Genomic DNA, 9952 nt, shown 5'->3' on the forward strand with positions numbered 1-9952 from the left:
ATATAAAAATGCACAGGGACACTAAAGCCTGGAATGGCTGTAGGACTACCTCTCTTACAGAAAGAAACAAATAGCAAATCAAAATACAGGGTGTTCCCAAAAATGTACACACACTGTAACAGCTGATAATTTACTGATTTACACTCCTTTTCACGTTTAATTGATTTGAAATAATGGGTGAAGCCAAATTAAACTTTGAACAAAGAAGATTTACCCTAAAATGCCACAAAAAATTTTTATGGGGATACATAAAAGATAGAGTTTATGATACAAAACCAGCAACAGTTGATGAAGGTGCAAAAAAACAAACAAAAAAATGATTCTTGATGTTTGCCATTCCATTGCTTACAGTTACCAGCTGTGCCTGGACTTGAAGCATCATCAGTTTGAAAACAGTCATTGCCAAAAAAATGATTCATTTCTGTAGATTCTTTTAAATTTTGAAAATGAACTGTTTGTTAATAAACCCTGACTTTATAATCATTCAAGGTGTGTATACATTTTGGGGGGACATCCTGTATATCACCATCTGCCATGTATATTCAACCTTATTGAAGGTGTGGGAACTAGATTTTAAAACAAATTTTCAGTCCCAATTATATCATATGTTGATGACATCACATCAAAACAAGGATTGTGCTAAATATTAAAAGTGCAAATATAAACTTGGAGTTAAAAAATTTACAAAGCTAACATCACCATGCCTAGTACAACAAATGCCACCTCACCAAGGTGACTCCAAGAAAACTCCTGGGCTTCTAGTGACAGAATTGGTTGGCTTAGAGTAACAGCAGTAAGGAATGGCTTCTGGAGTCCTGTGGATTCAGTCAGTTAGTTAAATGGAATTCCTGCTGGGCTCGCTCCTCTAGGCAGCTACTTGATATGTGTAAGGACAAGAAAGGTCATTTTCCATCAGCAGCTTCATTGTTTTGACTTTAATCTGAAGCAAATTATCTCTCTTTAGTAAAAGTGAAGAGGTTTAACCATGCAGGGTACTTTTCAAAGTCAGAAATATTATATTATGCCAGCATATTAAAATCACATTTGGCTCATGTGTCTTGGTATATTTGGTTACAATATGGCCTTTTTCAGTGTATATAATCACTAGATAAGACAACTGTGAGCTTATCGTCAGCTAAGGAAACAGAGCCAGGACCTGTGTATTGATAAGTCTGAAGCTATGACCTCTGATCTTAAGAGTGACCAAGGCCTGCATCTCTCATTTGATGAACATTCTCTTAGCATCTCCAGCAATAATGAGCATTCATCAGGACAGCTTTCTTTCAGTGTCACCTTGAGTTTTTATCAGATCTAGTGCAACATCTCCAGTTGATCAGAGAGTCTATCCCAGTGATGTAGGGATTCTCCCACAAACCTGTGAAATCAGTCCTGGGATTGCCCCTCATTGCCAGTGGAAACTAAGACACAAAACGATGAACAGTGTGCGAAACAAGATTCACATCCATGTCTTCTGCCTCCTAAGCAGCATAGACTCCAGAAGGGGAAGGGCAGTGATATCTCTGGAGAAACCAGAGCGTGGTATCTGACAAGATGACGGAGGAATGATGGGAAAATGGGAAGAGGTTGGGAATGTAAATTCACATCCATTTGCCATCTGTGGAGTTGACAGATCTCCCTACTTGCCCATTGAGGATCACCCCATGAGAAGACAAGGAACTGAGTCACCAAAGACCAAGATGCCCTTTTCAGGCGGGCCTCACTTAGGGAATGCGTTGGGCATTGCTTTAGTGAAAAGCAACGTCGCACTGGTTAAATTCTTTAACAGTGAATGAAATGTGGACAAGTGCAGTCTGGAAATACATCTCGCTGGGATGGTGAAGACGGTTCTGTTTGGGAGTGAAGAGAGCACTGTGTCCTGAGCTCATCTCTGCAGTGGCTTAGAGTGTGTCGCCATCCCCCAGGGCCTCTCAGGCGCACCTTCCAGAGAAGGTCAGAGAACCTGGAGAGAGGATTCAGCCAGGAGATCTCTGGAAGAGCTCCAGGTGTGAATGTACTTCAGGATTAAAGAAGTAGGAGGACTGATGTTCAAAAATTTCAGTAAAGAAGGCTGCGACTCTATAAAGCTCCTTCACAGGCTTAGAGTGAAGTACCATGCAGGAAGGTTGCAGGTTGGAAGTAAAGAACAAATACCATAATAGCCAGGTTACAGTGAGGTGAGGGAAAACCCTGGTTTCTGGTGCAGGGACATTTGCCCAGGGTACAATTCAAGCTTCCTGCCTGGAAAGAGCTGTGTGGGGTTTGAGTCTGAGGCAGGGCAGTGAGGGCAGGAGTCAAAGGAAACACAAATGCATGTTACATAATGGCAGAGGGACAAGCGAAAGAGACAGGCAGTTCCCTGTTCGGGGCTCTCAAATCTCAGACTAAGCCATGGTTTGGGGAATGATGGTGCCACAGCCAGTCACAGGACTGGTCAAGGGCAAATCTCACAGCAGCTGGATTGCACCTTCCCCTCATCCTGGGAGGAAGAACTGCCCCACAATCTAAGACACTTTCTCAACTATCAGGAGCATTTTGATGGCCCTGAGCTGCTGGGAGATGATAATCAGGTTTTTACAGCTTCTTTGTTAACATAGTTCTCTTGGTTTCTTTAAATTCTTTTTTTTTCATTGGAAAAAAAAAAAAAGTCTCATTCAGATGTGAATTCCTTAATTTGTTTTAAGAATATTTCAGAAAAATACCTCTCTACACTGGTAGCAGATCTAGCTACACCCCTCTGAGGTCCCCGAATCGTAAACAACTCTCACTTGATCATTGAAGAAGATACAGTCTCTCTACTCTGACAGAGATGTTAATTTTCCTCTGTAAGAAGGTATAAAGGAGGAAAAAGCACTTGAATTTATTTAGCATTTTCTCTACTATTTTTTCCTTTACATGTGTGGAGTATTTTAAAAGCTTCATCTATAAAATTGGGGGAGGCGGAATCAGAGCTACAAAAAGCTAAAAGCATCCACTGAATGACATCTAATTTATGGGCTAAAACTTTGATTCAAAGATCTCAGGTCACTTTGAAATGTTTAAATAAATGATTATGTTTTGTTTATTTATTTTTTACAGTGAAAAATATTTATATTTAGAATTAGCCAGCTAAATTCGGTTTAGATGATCTCGATTCTGTTGGCAATATCCAAAACATCATAGTCGGGAGCCAGTCAAACATAAGCCTTCTTCTCTCTGTCAGGCCTGATCAGGGTGTTGACCTTGGCCATGTCATTGTTGTAGAGCTTCTTCTGTTTGATCTGGTGCTAACTGGCTTTGACATCTGCAATGAACACAAGTGCATTGTTGTCTTCTGTCTTCTTCATGGCTGACTCTGTAGTCAGGGGGAACTTGATGATGGCATAGTGGTCAAGCTTGTTTCTCCTGGGGAGGCTCTTCTGAGGATATTTGGGCCTTAGGAAGGTGGGTGATGCACGGATCTTTTTTTTTTTTTTTTTTTTTTTTTTGGTGGCTTCAAAACCTTTGCTTTGGCTTTGGCTTGGAGGAGCAGGGGCTTCCTTTGCTTTCAGAGCCACTTCATGAAAAGCTAAATGATTATATTTTAAAACAGCCTTTTGAAGGACTGGTGCTATCTAAGGGCAATGTTGTTAGAATGAGTGTATACAGATGTTCCTTGACTTACAATGTGTTCAGTTCCAATAAACCCATCCTAAGCTGAAACTATCATTAAGCCAAAGATTGCATTAATACACCTAATTTACTGAACATAATAGCTCAACCTCGCCTACTGTAAGCATGCTCAGAACACTTATATTAGCCCACAGTTGGGAGATTATCTTGAGTTTTATCTCTATAGTATTTGCCTTCCTCTTCTCACCAGAAGCAGGAGACACAGATGGGAATTTTGTAGACATTGTGGGATGGAAAAACACAAAACACAGTATCCAAAAAATGCTGGAAACACAGTACACTGTGGAGTATCAGTTGTTGACCCTAATTATTGTGTGGCTGACTGGGGAGCTGCTGCTCTTTGCCACTGTCCAGGATCAGGAGAGAGTATCATACCACATGTCACTAGTCCAGGAGAACACCAAAATTAAAAATGCAAAGTATGGCTCCTACTGAATGCATGTCACTTCTGCACCATTTGTCAAGTCAAAAACCATAAGTTGGCCTGGCCAGGGTGGCTCAGCAGTTGGGCATCAACCTATGATCCAGGAGATCCTGGTTCTGTTTCCAATGAGGGCACCTGCCCAGGTTTCGAGCTCGATCCCTAGTAGGGGGCGTGTAGGAGGCAGCCAATCAATGACTCTCTCATCATTGATGTTTCTATCTTTCTCTCTTCCACTTCTTTTCTCCCTCTAAAATCAATAAAGATATATCTATTTTTAAAAATCATAAGCTGAACAGTCATTAGTTATAATACAGGTCCACAGTCCTCTAAGCAAAACCCTTAAGCCCATATGTGTTTCAAAGTTCATTTTTTGTCTAATTTTAGAGAGGTAATGTGGTGTGTTCACCATATTTTATATGACATCACCAGCAGGGGCTGAGGCAGTATTCTGTATTCAAAACACATTAATATTCCTGTACCTAATTGTATACACATTCAGAAAAAAGGCCTCAAACGATTATTAGAAATATGCTCTAAATTCTGGTTGGTTTTTGCTGCCAACTTAGTTTTGACATGAAGTGAACTGTGTTTTCATGCTTGTTTTGATTCCAGGGTTGTTAATGAGCAGCCATGGTTTAGGTTTGGAATCAGAGTTTCATTCTCGCCTCCCCAGCTAATGGCTGTGTGTTCTTGGGCAATCTCTTAACTGCACTTTCCTCACATGCAAACAGGAGTTGCTACTAAATATCCCTTCAGGATCTTAAGGTGGGGCCAGGAGAGGCTAAGACGTGCCCCTGTGCAACAGCAAATGGCCAGAGCTCCAGCCTGAAGTAAAAGTGCTGTGTTTACACCGTCAGAAGGAAACAGGGCAGCTCACCCAAGGACACACGCCTTCCTGAACCAAGAGCTCTCGGAAATGGCATTTGTGTGATTCTTGTTTGTACTCAGTACTATATACTCTAGTTTTCTTAAATGAAATTGAATTACATGGAAGAAAGAGAAATTCGGTCAAGAGATGAAAAGCCTCCTGAGCATTTGCAAGGCTCTTCTAGAAGGAAGCCCTGGAATCCATGTGATAATGCCCTAAGAATAAGGCCTTTCTTGTTCAGAGTGGTCCTGCCAGGCAATTGGTATTGGAAATGATGACATTGGGGCCACTTCTATTCCTGACTTTTTAAGAATTTTACAGTTTCTGGACTTTGCAGTAGCAGGTGGCAAATTAATAATAATGATAGTAATAAAATAAAGATGATCATGATAACAATAATAATACTAATCATAATGATGAAACTAAAGACCTACCTGATAGGAGGGAATTGCCAACACAATACAAATATACATCTCAAATAGTTTGTATTGAATGAGGTGATTCACTTTGCACCAGTTTTCTGAATAGCTTGTTATGCTTATTTTTAAAATCCTTTTCCCAAAGCTGGGTGTATTTATTGTCCTACTGCCTTTGACATAGAGAAAAAAGTGCTGATCTGAAGCTGGCTCTCCTGTTGGGAAGAGAGGACAGTCTCTAAGGCAAGACCTTCCATCAAAGAGAAATTCATGTTGCCTGTGAGATGGGTTTGGGAGCTGAAGGCCTGCAGAAGCTCTCTGTAAACCTGGCTCCCTGGCTGGATTAAACATTCAGCAATGCAGAACATACCCCTAAATGTTATTGCAAGAAAAGCCTATTTTAATCTGCCCTCCTGACTCTTGGAATATTAAATTTAACTGAAGTTTGGAAGCTCCATGCCTTTGATCTCCCCTCACTGTAGACTTGCCCATTAAGTAGAAGTTGGACATCTTCCAACCTAATCTTGTACATCAAGTATACTAAGCACTCTCGCTGATAAGATAAAAGGCAAGTTTTCATCCCTTGGGGTCCCGTGTTTATACCAGGGCACAGCAGGCAGAGGAGGATGATACACAGCACAGGGGTGGGTTCCCCCGAGAGTTCAGGGAAGGTGGTCAGGGTACCAGCAGTATCTCTGAGCTACCTGCGGCGGTGAGTGTGCCTAGTGTGTGATCAAAGCCCTCACTAGCAAATCACAGATTCTGTGTGCTGAGAGTGACTCCCTTCTGTTTACAACCCATCAAACACAGCACGGCTAACAAACCACGTCAGTTGAAATGCAGGCTGGTCATTTATTGTGCTTTTCACAGTGTAGCCACTTCAAGTGCTAAGATCTTTGCTGAGATCCACAAAGGAACCCTTTTCTCCCGGGACATAGGGAGAGTTCTGAACTAGAAAAGTCAAAACCAGAACATGGCATCTGGAGGAAAAAGGAGGAGGGAGGGGAACGGGCCAGGGACAACTTCCTAGTATTTGATATGTCCTGTGATTGCCAGTCTCACCCTTGGCACAACTCCAGACAGGCTACAATCAAGCTGAGCCTCTGTGCAGAGGTCCCTGATTCTTCAAGGTTCTGTGGGTCTTTGCAAGAAGGTGCAGGATAGAAGAGTTGTTCCTCTAAGATCCTGCCAGAACCTGCCGGGGCCTTTCGTTCCTTCAGTTCCTGGGTAGTTAGGGCATGTGGCCATGCAGCAAGTGATCTCATCCAGCTCTGTGAGGTTAATCCCACTTTCCACAATGTGACTCTGTTCATAGGTTTGCGACCTTCCACGAGAAAGTGTTTGTTTTGCAGCTGTGATTACAGTAATGACTCTGTGCTCCTCCGTGGCCACTTTCATCCAAGGAACTTCAAGTACCTTCTAAACAATAATTAGCCACACCACTGTGTGGCCTTGACAATTGAATAAATGAGGCACAATCAGCCTGAACTCTCTGAACCTTAATGACTTGCATTTAGTCGCAAACCAAGAAGAACAAAGGATGTCAGTGTCCAGTCCCTCAGTAGCTAGGGACAATAGTAAATTGGGGGGAAAAAAATAGTATTATTTGAATTCTATTTTTAAAAATATGATCTAATGACACCGTTTAGAAAAGGATGGTTCATTGAGTTTTCTCTGTCTTAAATGTGAGAGAGAGGGAGACACAGGGGAAATGGAGGGGGGAAATAATTAGGAGGAAGGGAAGAATGAAAACCAAATGTAAGTTGAATAAAAGGAAAGAAAGAAAGAAGGAGGAGAGGGAGGGAGAGAGGGAGGGAAAGAAGGAGGGAAGGAGAGAGGGAGGGAGGGGGGAGGGAGCGAGGGAGGGAGGGAGGGAGGGAGGGAGGGAGGGAGGGAGGGAGGGAGGGAGGGAGGGAGGGAGGGCAGGCACCTGGTGGGGCAGCTCTACCGTATCCTGGCTGTTTTTCCAAGTTATAGAGCTTCTCTCCCATCTCAGTTGCATCATCAGTAAAATGAAAATTATAACAGTATCTTCATTTTAATGATGTTTGAAAGGTTAAATGAAATAATATAATTCTTAGCCTACTGATTGGCACACAATTTTAACCATTGTTTCTATCCATATGAACCAGAATAATAAATAGTATACTTACTAGCAGTGCCTTAGATATTATACTTCCCTGCTGAATAATTTTAACATATACTCTTATAGCAGCTAAATGGAAACAGGTGTCCACAGATAGACTTTCAGCAGAAGCAGAGGCAGGTAAATGGGGAAAGAACTTTGATGGAGGAAGACTTCTTTTTAGCATTTCTCAACCCTAGGCAGATATAAAGTCAGCCTTGAGAAGGAAAATAACATTAAACCAATGAAATATGCTGTGGTTAATAGCTCCAAGCAAAGGTTTTTTGAGCTGATATAGGTTATTGACTAAAATGTAATTCTGAGATATGGGTAGATTTTGCATAACCTCTATATGCCAGGAAATTCAAAAGCAGACAATGATTCAGTGAGTGTTTTATATATATTAATTGATAATGATAAATCTATGTAGAGATTTAGATATTCAGAGCATTGAGGCATCTTATCTTACACTGTAAAGCTTTCCTAGAATAAAAAAGACCTAGTTTTATTGTTTTCTTTATTTTAATTTTCTATTATCATTCACCTGTTTTCTAACCACCCTGAAATGATGACCTCATTGGTGTACAGGGTTTCTACTTGTCCAGGAAAGGCTAATGTGTCCAAGTTGCTCAATTCTGGGTTGTCATCATGAAGGATCTCCACACAAACATGAGGTGGGGACAGTCCTTCTGCATAGCTTCTCCTATCTGTATCTATCTGTCATCTCAATTTAAGCTTTACAGCCAAAGGTGTCCTACAAAACCCCAAGGAAAGACACAGCCAGTGTCTCAAGGCAATGGATTAATTGGACCGTCTGCACATAAAGAAAGCTTAGGTGTTGTTTTCATGACCCTTTCATTGAATCGGGGGTGACTTTTTTGTCTTCAAGGGTAGAGAGGATGGTTAGATTTAACTCTCCATTTGACCTCCAGACTGTAGCTTTTCTCAGGAGTTCACGCCCAGATATTTTCAACCAATGTTAACCCTTACATTTCAGAATGCTAAGCTATCATGGGCTCACTGCTATTCCTGTCTAAAACTGCCAATTACGCAGTCCAAAACACAAACTTACAAGGAAACACTTTCCATCAAATGCTGTCTATTAGCATTCTTCATTAAAGTCAACTTTTTTCAATTTTAATAATGCTATTATGAACAACAATCAGCTATACCGAGGCTATTTACAATGTTTGTGAAATGTTCAAAGTCTCCTCTAATAATGCATGAGCACTTAGCCAGCTGGAGTCCTGTCGACAGCAGCAATTAATGGGAATATCACTAATAAACTGCAGATGCCCGCTCTCTGGCATGCGTGGGAGTGGACTGCTAGGACCTTCCCTGACATTCTATATGGTACTGCTGGTGCATGTTTCAAACCGACGTGCCCTGCTTGCCAATGAGTGATATCTTGAGTTTGGGAGCTTTATGTTTATTTATTGTTAGAACAAAAACAGTCTCACATATTTTGGCTACTTAAAAAGAATGACTGCTTCCACTTTATGGGTGAAGGGGGTGGTGAGAAAGTGGAGATCATAGTCTCTATCCTTGATTTCATGATTTCTGTTATCCTTTGAAGCCAAATGGCCACTTCCTGTCATTAAGGCCTAAGTTGCTGAATGAGGGTCCTGAGAGGATCCATGGGAAGCCCGGGCTGCCTGGGGTTTTCAGAGCAGATAGTCATCTTTGAATAATGAGTACCCTTGGAAACCACACCAGCCTCCTTGGGCATATATGGAAAGTGGAGGTGCCCTTCCACTGGTGAAGGTCATCCTGGGGAGCCTGTGGTGCCAACATCCTGGTGTTGCGTTAGCATAGCTGTGCCAGCTTCCCAATGCCAAAGATCCAAATGACTAAAGACTGCTGCCATCTCCACCTTATTTCCAATTTATTTGGATCAGCCAGTACAAGTCACTAAGCTATGAGAGACACCCCTGAGGTCATTATTTTATGCTCTGCTTCAGCACATTTTAAGATATGTTGTTAATCTGCATTGTAAGAAACCATGGGATAAGATTCAGGGCTCCTGGGCTCGAAGTCTAGTTCCACTTTCTGACCTGGGCAAGCCTCACTCTTCCGAGCTGGAGAACAGAAATGACCACATCGTCGGGTCAGCCTTACAGGATAGTTGTGATGGGCAACTTCAGAAATGTGTATTGCTGTACATTCAAAGTGTATGTTGAAATATCATAAGTCATTAAACAAATGTGAGGTCTTGTTTATGTTCTTTCTTCTGAAGGGGGACAGAATATACCATCTTAAAGTACACCACTTGGGCATAAGGATTATTTTGAGCCATAGGCACTTAACAAAACATCAGGGGCAAGGAGAGTGCTCAGTCCTCACTCTTCTTCTCCCTGGATGCAGGAGATAAGACTCCCACGAGGAAGGTGTCTCCCCTGTACCAGAAGGAACATGGCATTCTTATCATCCAGGATAGGGAACTAAAGTCTAGAAAATGCTGTACAAACAGA

At 41.7% G+C, this 9952-nt stretch overlaps 1 pseudogene; it reads right to left on the reverse strand.

The window, feature by feature from the left end:
- Nucleotides 1-3170: 3170 nt before the first annotated feature.
- LOC148094404 (large ribosomal subunit protein uL23 pseudogene) lies at nucleotides 3171-5413 on the reverse strand (annotated as a pseudogene).
- Nucleotides 5414-9952: the final 4539 nt, after the last annotated feature.

The sequence above is a fragment of the Miniopterus natalensis genome, chromosome 1 (genome assembly GCF_054644295.1).
Source record: "Miniopterus natalensis isolate mMinNat1 chromosome 1, mMinNat1.hap1, whole genome shotgun sequence".
In the NCBI taxonomy this organism is placed as follows: Eukaryota; Metazoa; Chordata; class Mammalia; order Chiroptera; family Miniopteridae; genus Miniopterus; species Miniopterus natalensis.